This window comes from Schistocerca serialis, chromosome 3 (assembly GCF_023864345.2).
Source record: "Schistocerca serialis cubense isolate TAMUIC-IGC-003099 chromosome 3, iqSchSeri2.2, whole genome shotgun sequence".
Classification (NCBI taxonomy): Eukaryota; Metazoa; Arthropoda; class Insecta; order Orthoptera; family Acrididae; genus Schistocerca; species Schistocerca serialis.
This window is the reverse complement of record NC_064640.1, coordinates 833835837-833854603: the sequence shown is the minus strand read 5'-3', so window position 1 is coordinate 833854603 and position 18767 is coordinate 833835837. Positions and strand designations below refer to the sequence as shown.

The 18767-nt window shown below is 40.3% G+C and overlaps 1 non-coding gene across 1 annotated transcript; it reads right to left on the bottom strand.

Annotated features, from left to right (window-relative positions):
• Positions 1–663: 663 nt before the first annotated feature.
• On the bottom strand, positions 664–734 carry Trnat-agu (transfer RNA threonine (anticodon AGU)). Its single transcript has one exon. It is a non-coding gene; the product is annotated as a tRNA-Thr (tRNA).
• Positions 735–18767: the final 18033 nt, after the last annotated feature.

Below are 18767 nucleotides of genomic sequence, written 5' to 3'. Positions count from 1 at the left end.
ATTATGTAACTATAGAAAACATTTTAATCGAGAATAGAACCGTGATTTTCATGGAGCATGTTAAAACAGTTTTGATCATAACCAAACATTTTCTAACAAATTTCAACCAGTTTCAGTCAAATAGCAACACCTTCAGATACAATAAAATAGGTACAAGGTATATTTCCTTCTATATTTGACTTGTACTTACATATCAGTGTATATGGTCGTCAGACTGTCTTTCTTTCAATCACTTTTAACTGAAATCAGTTGCAGTCTTTCAATAAATGTTCTATTCTGACCAAAACTGTTTTAAGTTTAATTTTAAGAACTTTTTTGTGATTCTCTCTTGTAAGTCAAAAATACCTGGCACAATTAATGCCATCCTTCTCTGTAAACAATCAGCATTCCCAAATATATGTGAGTGATTTCAGTTGTGACTCATTGAATTTGTTGTTATAGGATACTATGCATTTGCATTTCTTATCTCTCCTCGTCTTTCCCTCCCCCCTGCTCCCCCCCCCCCCCCAAACATATCCTGCCAGAAATTTGCTTTTTCAGGCTAAGCAGGCTGCACAGAATACTATGACAATTAAGAGCCACACTGCACATACTGGTTCATTTGAAAAATCAGTCACCTAATTATAATTTTCTTTCCTACTTTAAAATACTGTAATTCACTTGTACCAAGGCTGGGATTAGAACCCAGGTCACCTGCTCACTAGGCAGACATGCTACCACTTCACCACCTCGGCACAGTGAGTTTACACAACTGCGTGGGCAACCCTGCAAGCCTCCATCCTCAATCCTAATTCCCGTTCACTCCTCAACCACCTTGGTGTTCCTAGTTTAGGGGGAATATTACGTGGGCTGAAGCATGATAGGGAACTGGGATTGAGGAGGGAGGCACGCCAGGATTGGGTGAGCAGCTGTGCAAAGGCACTGTAGCAGTGTGGCATAGCGGTATGTACATCTGCATAGTGAAGATGAGACCCAGGTTCGAATCCCGGCCTAAGTACAGATTTTCAACCTCAAATCATGTCACATTCCACATCTGATGCCATCGCTATATCCTATAAACTTTCCTAAGGATGTAAAAGCTGTACAAAAATTTCAACCAGTGTCTCAAAAATGAAAGATCCTGAGAGTATGGTGTTGACTAGTTTTTCCTATAAGAAAAAGTTGGAAATCTTTTATGCTTCTAAAGGCACAAACAGTTCAAATGGGGCTTCAAAATATGGAGCAACATGAAAGAGTAATGCTACCTGTTGTATTGTGACAGGAACCGTTGCGGGGGTGCAGCCAACAAAAACCTGGCAGGACAGAATGGGAGTGGCCCACGAACAAAGAAGATATACGAACGGGAATGGAAGGACAAACATGATGACAGACAACCAAGCAAGACACCAAGATCAAGAACACATTAGTAAGCAATGGGGCAATGGGGTCACAAGAGATAAACTCAACAAAATCAAAGCAATGCCCACTCGTAAATGGGAAGTAAGCACACGCAACATTAACACGATGTCTGTAAGTGAGATATCAACCAACTCAAGGCGTATACCACGATGTCTCTCTAAGTGAAAGAAAGCCACCTAAATACACAGCAGGTTATGTTGCTATTGGCCGCTGGCACCACGGGCTCCACAGTGGCACCCTCACGTTAGAGTCGGCCAGGAACATGCACAGCCACAGCTTACGGTAAGACTGCTGCAGAGACCTCTAGTGGGCATTGAGTTAAATGCCATCTGGAGTGGATTCGAAACTCATGGCGCTCGGTACCAGATCACCAACACTAAGAGGAAATTTAAAAGAAAAATAAAATCTCTAGTTCTGACAATGACGTGGCTAGTGAACCTTCACAAGTAGACACCAAAGATGATATCTATCTGGATCTTGATGATGATTCTGTGGATGTTATCTGTGCACTTTGCATACGAAGTTTTCTGACACTTTCAGTGGAGAACAATGGCTTATACGCTATTTGTGTTTCAACTGGAATCACAAACTTTGTGATGCCGTGAATAGTGAATGGAGATGGTACACATGTTATTTCTGTCTGAATAACTAGCTCTTAAATTTGTTTTACATAATTCTGGCATAAATAAGCTCATCTGAATAAGGAACTGTGTATCAATTTTCCAATAAATTCTAAGTTTTTGTCTTATTTTTTATTTAAATCCACTTACAAAAGCTAATTGAAAATGTGCTCTTCCATTTTCAAACAGGTGCTCCTATTGCCTGGAGCAAAAGTAGGAATGTGCATTCACAATATTTAGAACCCAATCTTGAAAAATTTTTGGTTATTAAGGTTTCCTAGTTTATTCAAACTAGCATAGCTTAAGAAGGAATATGGCTAATGCAATCCAAAGGAGGAAAATTTATAGAAATATGCATTAAGTTTTTAAGCTCTATTTCACAAAACAGGAGGCTGATAAACAGAGTAATAATTATAGTAGACAATATTTGAGGCTCAATACACTTTTAAATCATCTTTCTTCTTGATTTTACTGTGAATCATAGTGACTATTTCCAGTCAGACAACTATCTGAATGATGTTTAGTTTACTGTCACTTCTTCCCTGACAAACTATGTAGAAATAATTTGCCAGAGAATTGCTACTGAATTGCATTATAAATATTTTGTTGTAAGACCACAGTAACATTGTTTCCAGAAATTAAATCGTAACATTGCAGTTCCAAGCAAGATGATTTATTTTGCAGGTTCTAATAATACAACAAAAAACAGCAACAACTAAAAAAGATCACTATAGGTTAATGTCTAACAACATAAAAGTCACTGGATATGCATGTTAGGCAGGACAAAAAGAAAGGAGGAATGAGCATTTGCCTCACTGAAAGGAATGTCTTGACAAACCCTGAAAGTAAATTAGATAAACCTAAACTAGGTTAGAATGGCTGGCATATGAACTGCACCGCTACTAAATATGAATCCAGTGATGTGACCACAGTAACACAGATCTCAATTCAGCTTGAAATAAATAAAGTGGCAGTCGACCAAATATCCAGTCTGATAAAACAATGCTGGCATGGGTGTCCGAGCGGTTCTAGGCGCTACAGTCGCAGGTTCGAATCCTGCCTCAGGTATGGATGTGTGTGATGTCCTTAGGTTAGTTAGGTTTAAGAAGTTCAAAGTTCTAGGGGACTGATGACCTCAGCAGTTAAGTCCCATAGTGCTCAGAGCCATTTGAACCATTTTTTGATAAAACAAATGTGAAGCACCCACAGGATATGGTCAAATATAAATGTAATTTCATACGCACAAACACCATTGGCTGGTATGTAAGTGATTAGAGTTGTAGTTCTCTGTAACAGGCAGAAAGGCCAATGGAGTGCATTAGTTTTGTCACATTCAGTGTTGTTACCTACGCTGCTAGGATATATATGGGGAGTGAGCAGCATCAAAGATTTAGTTATTCCTGTAAAGGACATGGAGATGCCACTTACACTAGACAGAATTATTAGCACCTGACAGAGTTCGAATGATGCTGTGCACAGGAAGATTGGAGTACTGATGAATGACATTGAATTGTGTTCAACAATGAATTGTGGTTCTGCACTAATCTAGATGATCACTGTTACTGAGTATAATGGCAACCTGGAGAGAGGTCACTTTCTTTAAGTGTTTTACTCGTATAGAGCCACAGCACTGTTATTCCTGGCATCACGGTCTGCAGAGCCATTAGGTATGACTTCTGGTTACAGCTGGTAGTCAGTGAGGGAATTCTGATTTCACAATATTTCAGCAAGAACTTCCTGCCTCTTCATGTGTTACTTCTCAGGCAATACTACTGTGGTGCCAGTTTTCAACAGGACACTCATCACTCACACATGGAACATGTCTCAGTGAACTGTCTGCATAATGTTGAGGTAGGCTACTCTTTTGGCCTGCAAGATTCCAGATCTCTGCCCGACGAACAAGTGTGGGATCAGGTCGGACATCAGTTCCATACCAGTTCCAGTATCAACGATATCAAAGGCTAGTTACAACTGTTGTCCAGCCCTTCCCAGGAGAGGATATAACAGGTTGTATGCACTATTCTAAACGTAGTCAATGCATACATGCAAGCCAGAAGAGATATAACATCATACTGATTAGTGAGCTCTATATCAATTTGAACTCCTATTCTAATATCTGAAATAACATCACTTACTGTATTAATCCATGAAGTTTCATTTTGTTTCTTTCTCTCATTCTGGGTGCTTTACACTTTTTCTCAGGTAGTGTATACTGTTTGTAAATTAAAAAAGCACATGTGCCAAGTGTTTTAATAAGCAATCTTTCATTTTTTGCACTCATGTCAGAGTTATATGTTAAGAATAAAAGTGTTTATTACTTTAATGCAAATGGTAAATATAATACATCATGATCACAAACTGTCATTTTGTTAGCCAGCTGATGTGGCCGAGCGGTTCTAGGCACTTCAGTCTGGAACCGCACGACCGCTACGGTCGCAGGTTCGAATCCTGCCTCGGGCATGGATGTGTGTGCTGTCCTTAGGTTAGTTAGGATTAAGTAGTTCTAACTTCTAGGGGACTGATGACCTCAGATGCTAAGTCCAATAGTGCTCAGAGCCATCTGAACCATTTTTTTGTCATTTTGTTGGTATCTCTTCATAACATATATTCACTAATGACATCTGTCTTAAGTAATCCATCACTGTTTGAAATGGATATTAATACTCAGACCTTCATCACCACAAGAAACAGTACAACTTTATTACTGACAGCTAAAGCTTTCAACAGCACAGAAACATTTGAAACATGATGCCATAAAACTACTTTACCACTTACACCAGAACAACAGGTATATCAAGTGTCAATATAAACTTAAATTGTTTCTTCTCCTTCTATTCTAGAAATGAATACCTATTTACAAGCTAGAACCACATTAGAAGAGAAGAGAAATATGAATTAGGTGTTGCAATACCTTACTGTTGTTCACTTAAACTAACTTACTAAGTGACAAGGCTGAAATGGTGATACAATGAACCAAATATTGCTGAATAAGGCCTTGTTATAAGTTTCAGATTTTTAAACTGGCCTGATAGTATCGTAGGTTTTCTGGAAATTTCTGACATTATCAACTCAGCTGAGTAAAGGATCAAATGACTGTACAGCTTACTGAAATGCACACTTGATGCACTTTACACAATTTTCTTCTTCACAGCATTAAAATTAATCATAACATGCACTAGAAGAGAAAGTAGGAGGCACAAGAGTTAAGAACATGTTTCTCATTTCTCAGAGTCTGGTACTCCAGGATATATGAAGTTGGTAAGCCAGAGTCTTGCCTTATACAAGAGACTAAAAACTGAAGGAGTATTTGTGATTGAAACAAATAAAAAAAATAACAGCCTGTCATTACCTGAGGAGGCATCAAACATAGATCTGAAAAGTAACTAGCAATTTAAATTAAATTATACACTTAATGTTGAAAATAACTAATTTCAGAAAAAAGCTTACTACATGAAAGTCACCATCCCTAACACCATCACAGTAGGTATTATGTAAACCAGATTCAGTAACACTGTAAATTGTTCCTTTTCATTCTGGTCATATATATGACGGATAACTACTAAGTGCGAGTGTCCTCTGACAAGACAGGCAAATCTCCATGAAAGAATGGAACATTTTTGTTGAGCTTTCATGACTGATAAGCCTGATTATTCCAAGGATTGTATAAAGAAATTCAACAATGTATAGTGTACAGTACATTGTTGACATCTGTCTAAATTGGTCAGTGCATCGACTATAATTAAAAATGGAGAACACTGAGTTTTGTGCTGCTATTAAACACTTCCATTTGATGAGATGGACTCCCACACAAATCAAAACGGGATTGGATTAAGTCATGTAGTCTCTGCACCATCATAGGAGACAATTTATTTTTGGATTAATGATCTTAAATGTGTTCAAATGAGCACTGAATATGAAGTACATTCCTGCTGTCTAATGGACGTCTCAACAAAGGAAGACATTGATAAAAGCCATGGTATGGTAATGCAAGACCAACAACTAAAAATTTGTAAGCTTTCTGAGCTTTTAGGCATCTCAACTGAGCAAGTGCATAATGTTCTGTACAGAGAATTACCTATGAAGAAGCTGTGTGTGAAGTGGACTCCACAATTGTTCACAGTTGAGCAAAATTGCATTTGCCACAACATCTCAACACAATGTCTGGTGATGTCTACAAGATCTTTTGTGTTGATTTGTGACTGTTTATGTAACCTGGATCCCACATTACACACCATCAAAACAATGAACGAAGGCTGGTGAAAGTGTGTCAAAAAAAGCAAAAACAATTTTGACAGCTTGTATGATGATCACCACTGTTTTATGGGATTACCAAGGAATAATCCTTATAGATTAATTGGAAAAAGGCATTACCATAACTAGACCATATTATGATTATGATTCATTGTTGGACCATTTGAGTCTTGTAGAGGCTGAAAAAAAAAAAAAAAAACAAGGTTGGCATGCACAATAGTGGTGTTTCACCAGGATAATGCACCATCCAACACATCAGTGGTAACAATAGTGCAAGTGCGTGAATTGGGCTTTGACATAATTCCTCATCCACCCTGTTCACCAGACTTAGCTACAAGTGACTTCTTCCTATTCCCTAACTTGCAACTTTGGGTTGCTATGGAGAAATTGTCGTCAATTGAAGAAGTGATAGTTGTCGTCAATGAGTAATTTTCAGATTTTGACAAAACATATTTTTATTATGGAATGAAAAAGTTGGAGGATCACTGGACTTAGTGTATATCCATCAAAGTAGACTAAGTCCAGAAGTAAAGTGAGTTGCTCATGAAACAAACATTTTTTCTCAATTTTTTACCAGACATACCAAAACACCATCTCAGATTCTTTTCATATTTTGTAACATGATGAAGTCTATTAGGGTGTAGTGCTACATCCTTCTTATCAGATTATTTTGGAACAGTTCTATAGTTCAGATGACAGCCCTTTGACATATCCTCAAATGTGCATCCTACACTTGTATAATGGTCCTGTTGGGTTGTTAAAACATAAACAGAAGTAGATGTACCTTAACCATTGCTAACAGGAGTTCCTTCTGAAGTATATCTCACAGTGCCCTTACTCTCAGCATTCCTCATGATACACTATCCCATAGGAATGTGTTAAGTATGGTAAACAACATTGTTTTTTCAGCAGGCTGGTTTTAATATTTGGTAGTTATTTTGTTTTCCACAATTACCTTTTCTACTTGTACACAGCAGTTTACCTCATTAACACTTAGCATTTTATAAGAATAATAGTCTCCAGTTATCATTTGCCATGATGATGTGTAAATTATATCTGAGGCTCCAAGTAAACAGGTGCAATTGAAGAACTATTGAACGTTGTAGTCTCTGCTGCTCCAGCACTTTCTCAATCATTCATTGTTTATGAATGCACACCAAGAATAGTCTTATTACATTATTTAAATTATAAAACTGAAGAAAATAACAAACTACACTGCTGAAATGCTTCTAAAATATGAGTAACTTGACTGCATGTCTTGCTGTACCTTATTATTTTAATGTTAACTTTGGCACGACAAGCATCCAAGGAACATATAGGGCCCACACTCACTATGAGACTGAAATATCTACACTACTGGCCATTAAAATTGCAACACCAAGAAGAAATGCAGATGATAAATGGGTATTCATTGGACAAATATATTATACTAGAACTGACATGTGATTACATTTTCACACAGTTTGGGTGCATAGATACTGAGAAATCAGTACCCAGAACCACCACCTCTGGCTGTAATAACGGTCTTGATATCTACATCTACATCTATACTCCGCGAGCCACCTTACGGTGTGTGGCGGAGGGTACTTATTGTACCACTATCTGATCCCCCCTTCCCTGTTCCATTCACGAATTGTGCATGGGAAGAACGACTGCTTGTAAGTCTCCGTATTTGCTCTAATTTCTCGGATCTTTTCGTTGTGATCATTACGCGAGATATATGTGGGCGGTAGTAATATGTTGCCCATCTCTTCCCGGAATGTGCTCTCTCGTAATTTCGATAATAAACCTCTCCGTATTACGTAACGCCTTTCTTGAAGTGTCCGCCACTGGAGCTTGTTCAGCATCTCCGTAACGCTCTCGCGCTGACTAAATGTCCCCATGACGAATCGCGCTGCTTTTCGCTGGATCATGTCTATCTCTTCTATTAATCCAACCTGGTAAGGGTCCCATACTGATGAGCAATACTCAAGAATCGGACAAACAAGCGTTTTGTAAGCTACTTCTTTCGTCGATGAGTCACATTTTCTTAGAATTCTTCCTATGAATCTCAACCTGGCGCCTGCTTTTCCCACTATTTGTTTTATGTGATCATTCCACTTCAGATCGCTCCGGATAGTAACTCCTAAGTATTTTACGGTCGTTACCGCTTCCAATGATTTACCACCTATGGCATAATCGTACTGGAATGGATTTCTGCCCCTATGTATGCACATTATATTACATTTATCTACGTTTAGGGAAAGCTGCCAGCTGTCACACCATGCATTAATCCTCTGCAGGTCCTCCTGGAGTACGTACGAGTCTTCTGATGTTGCTACTTTCTTGTAGACAACCGTGTCATCTGCAAATAGCCTCACGGAGCTACCGATGTTGTCAACTAAGTCATTTATGTATATTGTAAACAATAAAGGTCCTATCACGCTTCCCTGCGGTACTCCCGAAATTACCTCTACATCTGCAGATTTTGAACTGTTAAGAATGACATGTTGTGTTCTTTCTTCTAGGAAATCCTGAATCCAATCACAAACCTGGTCCGATATTCCATAAGCTCGTATTTTTTTCACTAAACGTAAGTGCGGAACCGTATCAAATGCCTTCCTGAAGTCCAGGAATACGGCATCAATCTGCTCGCCAGTGTCTACGGCACTGTGAATTTCTTGGGCAAATAGGGCGAGCTGAGTTTCACATGATCTCTGTTTGCGGAATCCATGTTGGTTATGATGAAGGAGATTTGTATTATCTAAGAACGTCATAATACGAGAACACAAAACATGTTCCATTATTCTACAACAGATTGACGTAAGCGAAATAGGCCTATAATTATTCGCATCTGATTTATGACCCTTCTTGAAAATGGGAACGACCTGCGCTTTCTTCCAGTCGCTAGGTACTTTACGTTCTCCCAGCGATCTACGATAAATTGCTGATAGAAAGGGGGCAAGTTCTTTAGCATAATCACTGTAGAATCTTAAGGGCATCTCGTCTGGTCCGGATGCTTTTCCGCTACTAAGTGATAGCAGTTGTTTTTCAATTCCGATATCGTTTATTTCAATATTTTCCATTTTGGCGTCCGTGCGACGGCTGAAGTCAGGGACCGTGTTACGATTTTCCGCAGTGAAACAGTTTCGGAACACTGAATTCAGTATTTCTGCCTTTCTTCGGTCGTCCTCTGTTTCGGTGCCATCGTGGTCAACGAGTGACTGAATAGGGGATTTAGATCCGCTTACCGATTTTACATATGACCAAAACTTTTTAGGGTTCTTGTTTAGATTGTTTGCCAATGTTTTATGTTCGAATTCGTTGAATGCTTCTCTCATTGCTCTCTTTACGCTCTTTTTCGCTTCGTTCAGCTTACCTTATCAGCTATGATTCGACTACTCTTAAACCTATGATGAAGCTTTCTTTGTTTCCGTAGTACCTTTCGTACATGATTGTTATACCACGGTGGATCTTTCCCCTCGCTTTGGACCTTAGTTGGTACGAACTTATCTAAGGCGTACTGGACGATGTTTCTGAATTTTTTCCATTTTTGTTCCACATCCTCTTCCTCAGAAATGAACGTTTGATGGTGGTCACTCAGATATTCTGCGATTTGTGCCCTATCACTCTTGTTAAGCAAATATATTTTCCTTCCTTTCTTGGCAATTCTTATTACACTTGTAGTCATTGATGCAACCACTGACTTATGATCACTGATACCCTCTTCTACATTCACGGAGTCGAAAAGTTCCGGTCTATTTGTTGCTATGAGGTCTAAAACGTTAGCTTCACGAGTTGGTTCTCTAACTATCTGCTCGAAGTAATTCTCGGACAAGGCAGTCAGGATAATGTCACAAGAGTCTCTGTCCCTGGCTCCAGTTCTGATTGTGTGACTATCCCATTCTATACCTGGTAGATTGAAGTCTCCCCCTATTACAATAGTATGATCACGAAACTTCTTCACGACGTTCTGCAGGTTCTCTCTGAGGCGCTCAACTACTACGGTTGCTGATGCAGGTGGTCTATAGAAGCATCCGACTATCATATCTGACCCACCTTTGATACTTAACTTAACCCAGATTATTTCACATTCGCATTCGCTAATAACTTCACTGGATATTATTGAATTCTTTACTGCTATAAATACTCCTCCACCATTGGCGTTTATCCTATCCTTGCGGTATATATTCCATTCTGTGTCTAGGATTTCGTTACTGTTCACTTCCGGTTTTAACCAACTTTCCGTTCCTAATACTAAATGCGCACTATTTCCTTCAATAAGAGATGCTAATTCAGGAACCTTGCCCTGGATACTCCTGCAGTTTACCAATATTACGTTAACTTTTCCTGTTTTTGGTCTCTGAGGACGGACGTTCTTTATCAACGATGATAATGTCCTCTCTGGTAAGCCGTCAGGTATTTTATCTTTTCGCCCAAGGGGGGGTCCCTCTAACCTAAAAAACCCCCGTGTGCGCGCCACACGTACTCTGCTACCCTAGTAGCTGCTTCCGGTGTGTAGTGCACGCCTGACCTGTCTAGGGGGGCCCTACAGTTCTCCACCCAATAACGGAGGTCGATGAATTTGCAACCATTATAGTCGCAGAGTCGCCTGAGCCTCTGGTTTAGACCCTCCACACGGCTCCAAACCAGAGGACCGCGATCGACTCTGGGCACTATGCTGCAGATATTAAGCTCAGCTTGCACTCCGCGTGCGATGCTGGTTGTCTTCACCAAATCAGCCAGCCGCCGGAAGGAACCAAGGATGGCCTCAGAACCCAAGCGGCAGACGTCATTCGTTCCGACATGTGCTACTATCTGCAGCCGGTCACACCCAGTGTGTTCAATAGCTGCCGGAAGGGCCTCCTCCACATTACGGACGAGACCCCCCGGCAAGCACACCGAGTGCACACTGGCATTCTTCCCCGACCTACCCGCTATTTTCCTGAGGGGCTCCATAACCCGCCTAACGTTGGAGCTCCCTATAACTAATAGGCCCGCCCTCTGTGACTGTCGGGACCTTGCCGGAGAATCGGCCACTGGCCCAACAGGCGAGGCATCCTGTGGTGGCTCGGAAACAATGTCATCACCACTAGGAAGCACCCCGTACCTGTTGGAAAGGGGTAAGGCAGCTGCCACGCGGCCAGATCCCACCTTCGCCTTTCGGCCAGGCACGCGCGAGCCCACCACTGTCCGCCATTCACCCTGGAGTGATGGCTGACCGGTAAGATGCTCACTGCCGGAAGACGCAGCGACATCAGGGGTTCCATGTGATTCCAAGGCCACCGAAGTAGGCATAGGTCTCACCACAGTTGCCCCAACGCCACTACGAGCCGACGCCTGCACCTCGAGCTCGATGAGCCTAACAGACAAAGCCTCCACCTGCCCCCGAAGAGTGGCCAATTCTCCTTGCGTCCGCTCACAACAACCACAGTCCCTACACATGACTATGTTTACCCTACTCTATACGGTGACAAATTCCCAAGATAATCTTCTGATGAGCTACTCTGATAATCAAGAAACACTCACTGAAATACGAGACGCGAAAACTACGCTAGGTTTTCCCAGAAAAACTATTTAAAAGCTAAGCGCAGCAAATAAGTACAAAAACGCTTTATACAAACAGTACTCGCTGCTGCTGGTGCTCTCGCTCTGGCTGTCACAAGACAACTGCTGATTCAAGTGACTAGTGGCTAACGGCCGCGAAACAAACAAAAGACGGTTTTAGGACGCTTTCTGTTCTAAACGATCAAGAAAACACTAAGAAATCTAACACAAAAACTACGTAAAGTTTTATCAAGAACTGTTAGTTACTATGCAGAGCAGATAAACACAAATAGAATCCCTTCCTTAGTGGAAGGTCGTAAACAAAATGCAAAATAAACGCTTTATACAAACAGTACTCGCTGCTGCTGGTGCTCTCGCTCTGGCTGTCACAAGACAATATGTCTGGGAATTCAGTCAAACAGAACTTGGATGGCGTGTACAGGTACAGCTGCCCATTCTGCTTCAACACGATACCACAGTTCATCAGGAATAGTGACTGGCGTATTGTGACAAGCCAGTTGCTGGGCCACCATTGTCCAGACGTTTTCAATTGGTGAGAGATCTGGAGTATGTGCTTGCCAGGGCAGCAGTCGAACATTTTCTGTATCCAGAAAGGCCCATACAGGACGTGGAACATGCATTCGTGCGTTATCCTGCTGAAATGTACGGTTTCGCAGGGATCGAATGAAGGGTAGTGCCATGGGTCGTAACACATCTGAAATGTAACGTCCACCATTCAAAGTGCTGTCAATGCGAACAAGAGGTGACTGAGACGTGTAACCAATGGCACCCCATACCATCACACGCCAGTAGGGCTATGACGAATACATGCTTCCAATGTGCATTCACCGTGATGTCACCGAACACGGATGGAACCATCATGATGCTGTAAACAGAACATGGATTGATCTGAAAAAATGACGTTTTGCCATTCGTGCACCCAGGTTTGTCGTTGAGTACACCATCGCAGGAACTCCTGTCTGTGATGCAGTGTCAAGGGTAACCGCAGCCACAGTCTCCGAGCTGATAGTTCATGCTGCTGCAAACATCGTCGAACTCTTCGTGCAGATGGTTATTGTCTTGCAAACATCCCAATCTGTTGACTTTGGGATCGAGATGTGGCTGCATGATCCGTTACAGCCTTGCAGATAAGATGCCTGTCATCTCGACTGCTAGTGATACAAGGCCATTGGGATCCAGCACGGCATTTTGTATTACCCTCCTGAACCCACGGATTCCATATTCTGCTATCAGTTGTTGGATCTCGACCAACGTGAGCAGCAATGTCACGATACGATAAACCACAATCACAATAGGCTACAATCCGACCTTCATCAAAGTCGAAAACCAGATGGTATGCATTTCTCCTCCTTACATGAGGCATCACAACAACATTTCACCAGTTAACTCCGGTCAACTGCTGTTTGTGTATGAGAAGTCGGTTGCAAACTTTCCTGATGTCAGCACATTGTAGGTTTCGACACCGGCGCCAACCTTGTGTGAATGCTCTGAAAATCAAATCATTTGCATATCACAGCATCTTCCTGTCAAATAAATTTCATGTCTGTAGCACGTCATCTTCATGGTGTAGCAATTTTAATGGCCAGTAGTGTAGTACATCAAGTCTTTATCAGTACGAGCATGGTGAGGCAACATTCGCCATATCCCTCATCAAGGAAACCAACATTATATCCACAGCAACAACCTCACTCCATCACTTAATATCTTATCCCAAGCTTATGATTCTACCAGCCAACAAAAGCTCCACCACTCTGGTTACGAACTGCAGGGATTACCTAGCAGAGGGGTTCCACCAGCTGTCTGATATACCCACCTAAAAACCCTGTCACAAAGAGTCTATTCCAGAAATCCAGCATAATCACTAGTCCCTCCTCATATGCTTAAGTCCATCTCAGAGGCTCTCCGTTGAGTCTGTCTCTCTCCTCAACACCACCACTCCCCACAGTGCTACCTTCTACATGCTTTCTGAAGTCCATAAACCCAACCACTCTGGATGCCCTACTGCCACACTGAGGGCACCTCTCCTCTTGTGCAGCACTACATGCCGGCTATAACCTATAACCTATCCTCTAATACAAAAGACACTAACCACATCCACTGCCGACTCTGCACAGTTTCTTTTCCTTTACCACTCAGAGCCCTGCTCAACTCCATCAATGCCACCTCCCTCTACACTAACATCCCAAATGACAATGGCCCTGCTACCATTGAACATTGATTTTACGAATGCCAAACCAACTCCAAACCTGCAATCTCCTTTCTGGTCACCGTGATCAATTTTATTCCCACCCTCAATTATTACTCCTTTGAAGGGATCAACTACAAATGAACCTATTGCACAGCAATGAGCAACCACAAGTAAGCATTCTATGCCAACCTATTCACAGGCTATCAAGGGGAGTGCATCCTAACCACTCAGAATCTAAAAACAGTCACCTGGTTCAGATTAACTCATGACATTTTTGTGATCTGGACCAAGGGTGAAAAAAACCCTGTTCACATGCTTCCAGAATCTCAACACCACCTCTCCAATCATTTCACCTGGTCCTCCTCAATGGAACATGCCAACTTCCTTGATGTTGACCGTCACCTCAAGGATAAATCAGTACCTCTGTCTCCATCAGATGTGTCAATCACAAACAATACCTCCATTCTGACAGCTGACATCCATTTCATACCAAGAAGTCCCTTCCATACAGCTTCAGTACCACTGGTCCTCACATCTTTAGTGTAATACAGTCACTCTCCAAATATGCCAAGAATCTCACTGAGGCCTTCACAGATCGAAATTAATCTCTCAACCTCACCCAGAAACAGATCTCCCATATGTCGTCTCTCACCTTACCTAACGTCTCTCACACATCCATTGTGTATGAGGATGGATCCCATAGTGGAAATAACCATCTACAACTTAAGCACATCAAAATAAATTAACTAACAGACAACAGATTCTGTAGGGTTTAAAGTAGTATTAGTTGTTGGGTAACTCATTAAGAGATTTTTTTGTAGTTTTTTTATTAGCAGATTTAGTTGTGGTACTAAAAGAATTAAGTACTAGAAATACATAGTTAATAAATATATTGCTATTGAAGTAAATGTGATTTGTGTGCCTTGTTTTAGTTTTTCAGGTAATATACTGTAATTATGAAGAAAAAAATATCCACTGTCTGGCCATATTGGAGAGCTATCCTCGAGGCTCAATACCACTAAGGGCTGGAGCAAGTCAATCACATTCTCTGCCAGTGTTCTGAATACCTCTAGCCATGACTGGAAAGTAGAAATATCCTACCTACTGTACTCACCACCCCTTCCACAGTGGTACCCTGCTGCCCGCCAACCCCACGCAGTATTTCTGCCCATCCCTACTCCATCCCTTGTCACAAACCCTTGCATCAAGGATCATATCCCTGCAATAGACCTAAATGCAAAACCTATCCCATAAACCCTCCACCTACTTCAGTCCTGTCACAGGCATCTTCTGCATCGTAAAAGTGAGGACTACTTGTAAAAGGAGCCATGTCATTACAAACTATGCTGCAACCACTCTGCGGCTATCTGCGTGGGCATGAAACTACCAAGTTGTCTGCATGAACGGCCACCGCCAATCAGTGGCTAATGTGCAGCTGGATCACTTTGTTGCTGAGTATTCTGCTCAGTATGATGTGCTTTACTCTAATGACTACTTCACAGCTGGCACCCTCTGAATTATTTCCACCTACTACAGATTTTTGGAACTGTGCAGCATAACCTCCCCTTAAAACATATCCCTTCTCCACGTAAACTCCTTGGCCTCAGACTCCAGTAGTCCCTGTCCTAAACCTAGCAATTAACTTCTCCGCTTCCCCCCCGATACTGCACATGCTTCCTAATCCACCAATGCAGCTTCCAGTCTTTTCCCCTTCCCTATTTGTTTGTGGTGCTGTAGTGCTAACAAGAAGAGACTCTGACATTTTACGTATCACTCCACGTAAAGCACTAATGGATCCTCAGTCTCAGGAACTTAAGAGTAGAGTAGTGATTTGTTCAGTGGGAACATGTGGGCTATGTGAAGCCCTTACAGTTGGAAAAATAAATAATGTTCACATAACCGGTTGTGACAATTTATACACTATGCAGCTGAAGTCAACTAAAAATTTTCTTCTCATTACATTTAATAACTTGTTTTGCCTGGGCTCTGTTGCATAGTGGTTCATACTTAGACTGTCCATTAATCAGTAAACAGAAGAAACTTTACACAAGATAGAAGAAAACTGTATTTGAAAACATTGCAAACAGTAGTGTCAAAATGCTGTAGAATTTTATCATGAAGACGATACAATACACTTGCCACATGCACTTTATTATTCTGTATCAGAAGAACAAGAAAAAACCAGTTTTCTTCTATTTTAACATATTATTATGATATTATTCTTAAAGTGGCAATTATTACTGACAACAAATTTGGCACAACTACTCCATTATTGTAAATAGTTAACGATCCTGAATTAATAGGCAATGTCTAAAGTATTGTCAGTATTCTATAACTTAAATGAAATCTTAAAATTTTGTTACTAATTTGATTTCAGATAGTGATAGTAGTAAACTATGTTGTGAGACATTACAAATTGTTTTCATAACTTCAAACAGCTCATTTAAAATACATTTCAGAGCACTGTAACCTGTCCAGATAAAAGAGCATGTTAAAGCACTCACTTCCAGGACACATAAAGGCACATCAGCTAAATGTCAAATCCACCTCATAAATTAATAATGCGGTTTATGGGCTATTCTGGCTACGATTTTTAGCCAGTTTCCATACTTTACCTTGTATATAAAACCATTTAAGAAGATAGGGCAGACTAACAGCAGCCTCTCAACACATTTACTCTCTCATACGAAGTTTGGTGTGAGGAACCAGTAACACTTTTGGGAAAAATATTGGCAGCATTCTTAAATATAAGTGTACGATCAAAAGTACCGGTAGCACTTATTATAAGCAAATTTGCCTACTCAAGGACAGAAGGAGGGAATGCACAGCCCTAAAAATATCTGAGAGAGTCCTTTGTGGATTAAATGCACTGGCAGCTAATGAAAGACTGAAATAGACATTAAACTCATTTTTCACTTGGAATCTTCTCCTATACCACATATAACTGAGATTGAGGTAAAGATTGACTTATGTAAATGATGAGCATATAGCAATATTTTGACTATACAAACCTATTCCTCTTTCTACATAATTGGAAGTGGTCACCAATATACTCCCAGAACCTGCAAATAACTACAATATACTTCTTCAATAACCACCTAAATGATGCTCTGAGTGAACACTCATGTTATGTCACTGGAGCCATTCCTAATCAGAACATGTCTGATGCCAGGACGTCATATGATGTACAAAAAAATTCCTACACATTTAGAAGAAAATCAATGTAGTGGGAATTCCTCTGTGGTATACAATGGGTTTTTATGGATAAACAAATCTAATATATATCTAAGAACACTTATGCTATCTGTCAGACATTTTATATCTTTGGATAGAACATCAAAGAGTTTTATGGCTGAGAATTGCATTCCTATCTGTGCTACAGTTAGATTCACCAAGGGGAAGTGCAGATCACTTTTTATACTGGCATTGTATTGGCGAATATCTCTGTTACTTTCAAACTACAGTGAGTTGAGAATGAATGTAATGAGTGAATAAATGTGCTGCAAGGATGTGTTTAAAATTCCCTATTGCTTAACAGATTCCTCAAAAATTTATATGTGTTGTCATCACATTTAATTCTAATTACTTCCTTTTGTGCAGAGAATACTTTTTGCCTAAGTGGTGATTTATCCTGGGATAAACTGATTAATCACTAACTTTGGACATGAGCAGCAATGGACCCATAATAGAACTCTTTGGATTAATCAGTATAATTTCTCCCCATGAAGGTGATATGGTGTCCCTCTTTCCAATTTTAGTACAACAAATAACCAAAATTGCAAAATATCTCTATCACTTGATCATGTCTAGTTTCGGGTTTTTATTCATAACCCATCCTCAGATCATCCATCCAATCAGAATAAATCTTACTCCAGACACCAAAAATTCATTACAGTCAGTTTGCACAGAAGTACAAAGAAAGTGATCACAAAACTGGATACACATTTCATGATCATTTGCACTGTACTCCATTTTGCTAATAATTGTCATGATTTTTTGCTGTGTGGAATAATATTCATTCTGCTTCGATGGATGATCTGAGAATGAGTTATGAATAAAAACCTAAAACTGGTCATCATCAAGTAATAAAAAAAGAGCATTTTGCAACTTTAGCTGTTTATCATATGGAAATGGTATCACAAGTTGCTGGCCCTTCAACAACCTAGCATGCCGGAAACCTGTGTCCCTCTTTGTATTACCCACAAGCCTAGTGTAACATTTTTCATCCTGATTCATAAATAGGAACTAAATCTGGCATGCGCTGAACAAACTAGCCCATAAAAACTTATTTTCTCTTATGGTACATTGTGATTGAACAATAAAAACTCTTTAATAAGTCAGAGACAATTCCAGCTGATGATCCTTTACCATTTAAAAATTTTACTATCTGTTAAGTGAAGGCATTATCAGCTTTATCAGTAGAGTGATTCTTTTGAGATCCCAATGATGATTTTGTAAGTATCCCATTACTATTCAGAGGGATGACAATAATTAAGAAAGTTACGTAAGAGGTAAGAGATGTCAATATTTAGTAACATCTGTGAAGTCAGCTTTCTTATAAAATATGCCCAACAATGGTGTACATTAACATGTATGAGAAAGTTCACTCTGAGCTAATCAAATAACTGCAGCCACAAAACTGAATTATGTACACAATACACAATGGATCAGAAACATATGATTAATACAAAGAGAAAACACTCACCAAATGAAACAACCACACTGATGGTATGGATGGCAACTGTAAATGAGATTTTTTCACG